General features: G+C 47.9%; 1 long non-coding RNA gene across 1 annotated transcript; it reads right to left on the bottom strand.

The window, feature by feature from the left end:
* Window positions 1-3,713: 3,713 nt before the first annotated feature.
* Window positions 3,714-5,046, bottom strand: LOC119091656 (uncharacterized). The gene is made up of 2 exons (XR_005093425.1): window positions 4,970-5,046; window positions 3,714-4,118 (listed from the first exon to the last, which is right to left on the bottom strand). It is a non-coding gene; the product is annotated as an uncharacterized LOC119091656 (long non-coding RNA).
* Between the last annotated feature and the right edge of the window lie 538 nt (window positions 5,047-5,584).

The raw sequence follows: 5,584 nt of genomic DNA, 5'->3' as shown, positions 1-5,584 counted from the left end.
TCTCTCTCTCTCTCTCTCTCTCTCTCTCTCTCTCTCTCTCTCTCGTGTCCTTGAACACTGTCAATCGTACTATTTCTTTGTTCATGGTCGTCGTTGGGGATTTAGGATGCACTCAGCTGCTTCGGCTAGATGGCGTCAACTGCCGCTCATCCTGGCGGAAACGTGGGCACCGTGGGTAAACGAACCCCGCGCCCAGACGCGTGAACCACTGCACCACCGGCACCTGTCCCTTTGATTTCATATCCTGATAAGTGTTGCTTTTCAACCAAAGCGTCATAATTGTAGCTGGAGATAATATCCCCAAAATCGTAAGCTTATGTGGCTGGTTTGATGTCGAGCCAGGCAACTGAAAACTTATATATTATTTTGCCTTAATCGATGGTAGTTCGGGTTAACACATACACAAAAACATATACTCAAAATAGCAATAACACATACAAAATAACAGTAACACATACTCAAAACACAAGACGCATGTTCACTGCTGCTAGAATTATCTCAAGTTTGGTGATCGTTGTCCTGGCAACGGGACGCACAAATCCACGCCACTGCCAAGTGTACAAACTACGACAAGGTCACGTGACGGCTTTGAGAAACTGGCTTAATGTGTAGTTTGTTAAACCGAAAGTACACATTAATACTTGGTGTAAGATTGTACTTTCACTTTGAGAAACTGGCTACATGTGGCTGTAGGTCATCTGCGTATTCCGCTTGTGTCACAATCTCTAATTATGTGAAAATATCAGCAACTTACGGTATGAACCCACAACCCACGTATACAGCCTAATGAAGCACTGCTTCCCATGCTGATGTTTACGTTATGGGCTGTTTCGTTTTACAGGCGACGGATCTCCTGCCGGAAAATACCGCCATTTCCTAAATATTACGGTTGCGCTGATCGACGAGCCACTTCCGCAGAGAGCGCCAGTTCTGCTCGCTACGTCAGCTGCCAAAGAAAACTACGAAAATATCGCCGCCATCCTTCTGCCTTTCAATGATTCGATAAGAGAAATTCAGGAAAATGGTCTGATCATTGATGGAACCCGGAGGAATTTTGAGTTTTATTTAGGCGGAGACTTCAAGATTCCTCTCACTGTTCTTGGATTGAATAGCGTCGACGCTAAATTTGCTTGCGTTTGTTGCGAGTCGGACAATGCTAGTTATTGGAAACGTGGTGGGGGGAAGCCAAGAACGGTTTGGCGCGTAGGCAGTTTTGGCGTGAAATGGGGAAATTTACTTGATTCGATTCCGCTGAATAACGTAGTTTTTTGCTTTCTTCATCTGTTCTTGCGGACATCATACAAAATTGTTGCCATCATTGGAAGTGAGATCCCGGAAAGTTATGTAACTTTGTTTGTAGAGCACCTTCAGGCTGCCATCACATGCAGAGGAAAAATTTTTGCTGTCAACGGTACCGTCGAGTTTTCTTGTTTGGATGGAGCAGATCGGCGACGCATCCTAAAAGAGCTTTCCGAAAGTGATACGTTGCCAAAGTTTTTGGGAAAATCTAGGGGCGCCCAGTTAAAATGCTTGATCTGTGCCTACATAAAAGTGCTCTCTACTGCTCGTGACTGTGACGACGCTGCGGCGGTAGACCGAGCATGCAGCAGTTTTCTGAAAATGTTTATCACGCTGTTTCAAACGACCATGGTTACGCCCTATCTCCATATTCTTGGCCACCGCTGTCATGAAATTAATTCACGTGCGGGTCGCATAGGTGTCTTTGAACAACAAAATGAAGAAAAACTAGATCATTTCGTGACCTCAACATACTTCAGTGCAACAAACTTCAAACAGGCCCCAAAGCAGATCCTTCTGAGGCGAGCAAGGGTCCTGAATCACCTGCTCTGTGGGTCAAAGAAGGGCGCGTCCAATGCATGAGTGTGCCGTGGCGGCTGTACATCGCAGGCAGATTTTCTAGAACGCTGCGAGGAAGCGCTGCCTCTAGGGAGACGCGGCTAGTGACCCAGCCGCATGGAAGATGGTGTGACCGGGCTGGACAGCCACCGAAGCCGTGGTGTCGCCCTCGCGTGTAGGCGGGTCGTCGTGGTGCCGGCGGCACCGCCGCCTGCTGTTATGGTTGGCGTTAAAATTTGTGTGCAATAAAGAAGCCTCGTTATTTTTACTGGTTTTCGTTCAGAACTTGGATTTTTGCTATGTATGTCGATTCTACGCTTGTGCGGAGTTACACTTGCTATATTCTAAGCGCCGTATTGATGAAATAAGACCTTCAATTTTCTGCGCAGACAGACGCGGCGCCGTGACCAGATTCGGACACGGCGTGCCAAGGGGGGGGGGGGGGGCGGGGCAGCAAAGCGCAGTGACTATGCCGTACATATTTTAATTTTTGCATTCTCTGGTTCTGCTGAATCAGCTGCTGATACCAGGGCCCCGTTATCCTTGCAGTGAAGCAGCTCACATCAATACATACGCTTATGCGCAAACACATTTGCACCTGAACGTTTTTATATTTATGCGTAAAACCATTCACGCATATGCATTTCTGCATTTATGCATGAATGCTAAAACTTGTAGACAAGCGTCGACCTGCGCACGGTTGTCCTGTCACTGACAAGGACAGAATACGCGCATGCCATATCACGGACGTCCTGCGCGCAGGTGACACCCGTGACATCCATTGGTTTAACTGAAATTCGCGACGACACACTAAATGACACCAGGAAATGTGTAACACCATCAAACGGGGAATTAAATTATCTATCATAAACCGCCCTAGCAATGAAATGATAAGATGTTTCAACGACCTGGTGCTGCATCATTTGAATGTTCCGCGCGGGCACCACGCGCGGCGATTGAACTTGCACGCGGCAACCCTCTCGGCATTGCTTTGAATTAATTACTTTGGCGATGACATGCTTAAAGCTTAACAACTATTTTTAATACTGTCATGTAAATAATTGAATTCTGCACCAAAATATCGACTAGCAAATGATGATTTATGACTCCATGGCGCACGGCGTACGCGCAAACACAAAAGTTTACCCCTGAGACAACACTGCGGTAAACACGCTAGTTCAATATCCTGCCACCACGGTCGGCCGCGGCGCCACTAGTAGTCATGTCCGCTCATGGAACGTAACGATTAGTCGGTATTGGTCGTTTCCATCACGGTGACTGGTACCATTCTTCCCCCAAAGACCTGTGTTCGTCCCCACACAGTGCAAACACACGGTGATACCATGGATTGGAAAAATGATACTACGGAGCTAGCATTTTTAGAAGCCTCAAATAAACTGTCCCTTACAGCTAATATCAATAGCTTTGTAGGACATCAGTAGACGTGTCCGGTTGAAAAAAAACGGAAAAAATACACAAACACTCCCTCTAAGGTGCGACCGTTCGTATCGTGCGGCGCGATATTTTTGAATGTGGGAGCCAGCCTGCGCCTCTCATCTCATCTGTGCCTGCGGTCGGGCCTCTCATCTCGCTCTCTGCTGCGGCTGGCTGCACTGGCCGCCACACCCGCTCTGCACGCTTCTTACCCCTGAGACGGCCCCACTGCCGTTTGTACACAGAGCAAGCGCAAGCCATACACGGCTTTGCTGGCGGAACGGTGGGTATGTGTCGTTCATGCGGAGCTTCGCTCCGCTTCATCTGCTTTAACACCACGGCGTCTATCGCGAGGCACACGAACGTTGCCATTCGTGGCACTAAGATGAAATAATTGCTCCGTTGTTCCTTAACACGGCCCGTAAATGCGCAGATTTATTTTTGCAGCAGAGATGCAGTTCCAGGTGACGATCAGAGTTAGACAGACAATCGCCAGTTGCGACAGCTGTCATTGTGCAGGACAGGGTCTGGTCACACCGCGGAGAGACAAACGGGATAGCTCTCCCGCTGACGGCTCTCCCAAGTCATATGTTGTGTTGTCAGCAGTGATGGTGGCCACAATTGTGACCTTAGCCGCCGAGGCCGCCGCCATAGCCTTAGTACCGTCTCTGATAATAGCCGTAGTCCCTTCCGCCATATTGGCCGTAGCTCCTTCCGCCATAAGTGCCGTAGCGTCCTCGGCCGGAGTATGAGAAACCGCCGCCTCTGCTGCCGTAGTGGGATCCGCCTGCCGAGACCGCACCAAACACGGCCACCAGCAACAGCATCTGAAACAGGAACAACACACCGTCGTATAAGCTGCACAATCATATTGGCTTGTCCGTTGAAATCATAGTTCGACGAAATTATTGAAAGAAATGCATACAAGTCAACTGATCAAAAGTAGAACTGCAAGATAGGTGCAGCCGTCATCTGAACTGCAGGTAAGCATCCTTGAAGCCTGATCACATAACAGTATTTGCAACGTCGCAGCGGAAAAACGAGGAGGACATGGCAAGGAAAGGGAGTTAAAAGGAAGAAAACAAGGGATCGGGTGACGTAAAGACCTAAGAATGGCGGAAGGGACGAAGAGATGAATGGATTGATGAACGTAGGAGGGGAGGAACTGAGGGCTTGATTCAGGGAGTGAGGGAAAGACGGGGGAATGGAAGGAGAAAGTGGCTGAAAGGCTGGAATAATTGAGAGGGTGTTGGGAGGCTACACGTCGCGGAGGGACATGAGAAGGGAGAAAGATGGAGATCAGGAAAAAAGAGGGTAAGGCGGAAAGAGGGGAAGAGGGAGAAAGACACGGGGATAGAGAGAGAGAGAGGGAGGGAGAGAGAGGGAGGGAAACAAAAAGAAGGGGAGAGAGGGGAGATATCTTTTAAAATATTCGTCGATTTCTACACATTATATCGCACAAGTAAACATAGATCGTGGTCCTTTACATTTGCTTCACACAATTAATGACTCCCGTTATATGGCACTGTTAGCTCAAAACTTGGTCGACCATGGCCTGTTAAATTATTCCAGCGACACGTGAAAAATTTCCGAGTGCATGAACCAGTAAATGCCTTCTCACAGGCACAATTTTCACCCAAGATTCACTCCAACATTTCATTCCAACATTTTCACTTACCAGTATCTGGAAGTTCATCTCTGTGCCTTGCGAACAAGTGATCAGCAGTGCGAACAGCAGCCAAAAGCATACACACTGTCCCGTGGGTCGTCTTATATAGGGCTATGGCAGCTTTCAGTGGGGCACCGATAAACACGTTAATCCGGGTGGCAGGAGGGCGTTTGACCGCGAGCTTAATTTCAGCCGCAATGCTGGAAAACCCATGAATCACACCTGAAAGAGGCTGAGTTGTAGTGATGTTTTCTGTAGGGGAGAGGCGGAAGAATTGGGACGAGGGAGAATAGGGACACGCAAATATGTTAGAGATGGGCAGCTGCTGATCACCACTTGCGCTTAAATGTTTTTCCTTTTTTGTATCAAGTAACGCTGGAAACTATCAACTATCCTCTTCTTGTGTACATGAACGCTGTACGGGGTGAGGGCCAAAAAAAACTATCCTTTTCGAGTGTTATTTCAAGTTGTGTGTGCTGTTCATGTCAAGCAATGTTTTCTTTTAACTATTTCACATTGCAAGCTCACATAATGACAATTTTCTTGCTTCCATCTAAAATTACATAAGCCAATTGACGAACGGCGGAGAACTTGTCTAGTAGGTAGCGTGCGCTGCAGGAGAAT

This window comes from Pollicipes pollicipes, unplaced genomic scaffold, assembly GCF_011947565.3.
Source record: "Pollicipes pollicipes isolate AB1234 unplaced genomic scaffold, Ppol_2.1 Scaffold_1600;HRSCAF=1878_pilon_pilon_pilon, whole genome shotgun sequence".
NCBI classification, from domain to species: Eukaryota; Metazoa; Arthropoda; class Thecostraca; order Pollicipedomorpha; family Pollicipedidae; genus Pollicipes; species Pollicipes pollicipes.
Note: the sequence above shows the minus strand (reverse complement) of the source record. Positions and strands in the feature narration are given on the sequence as shown.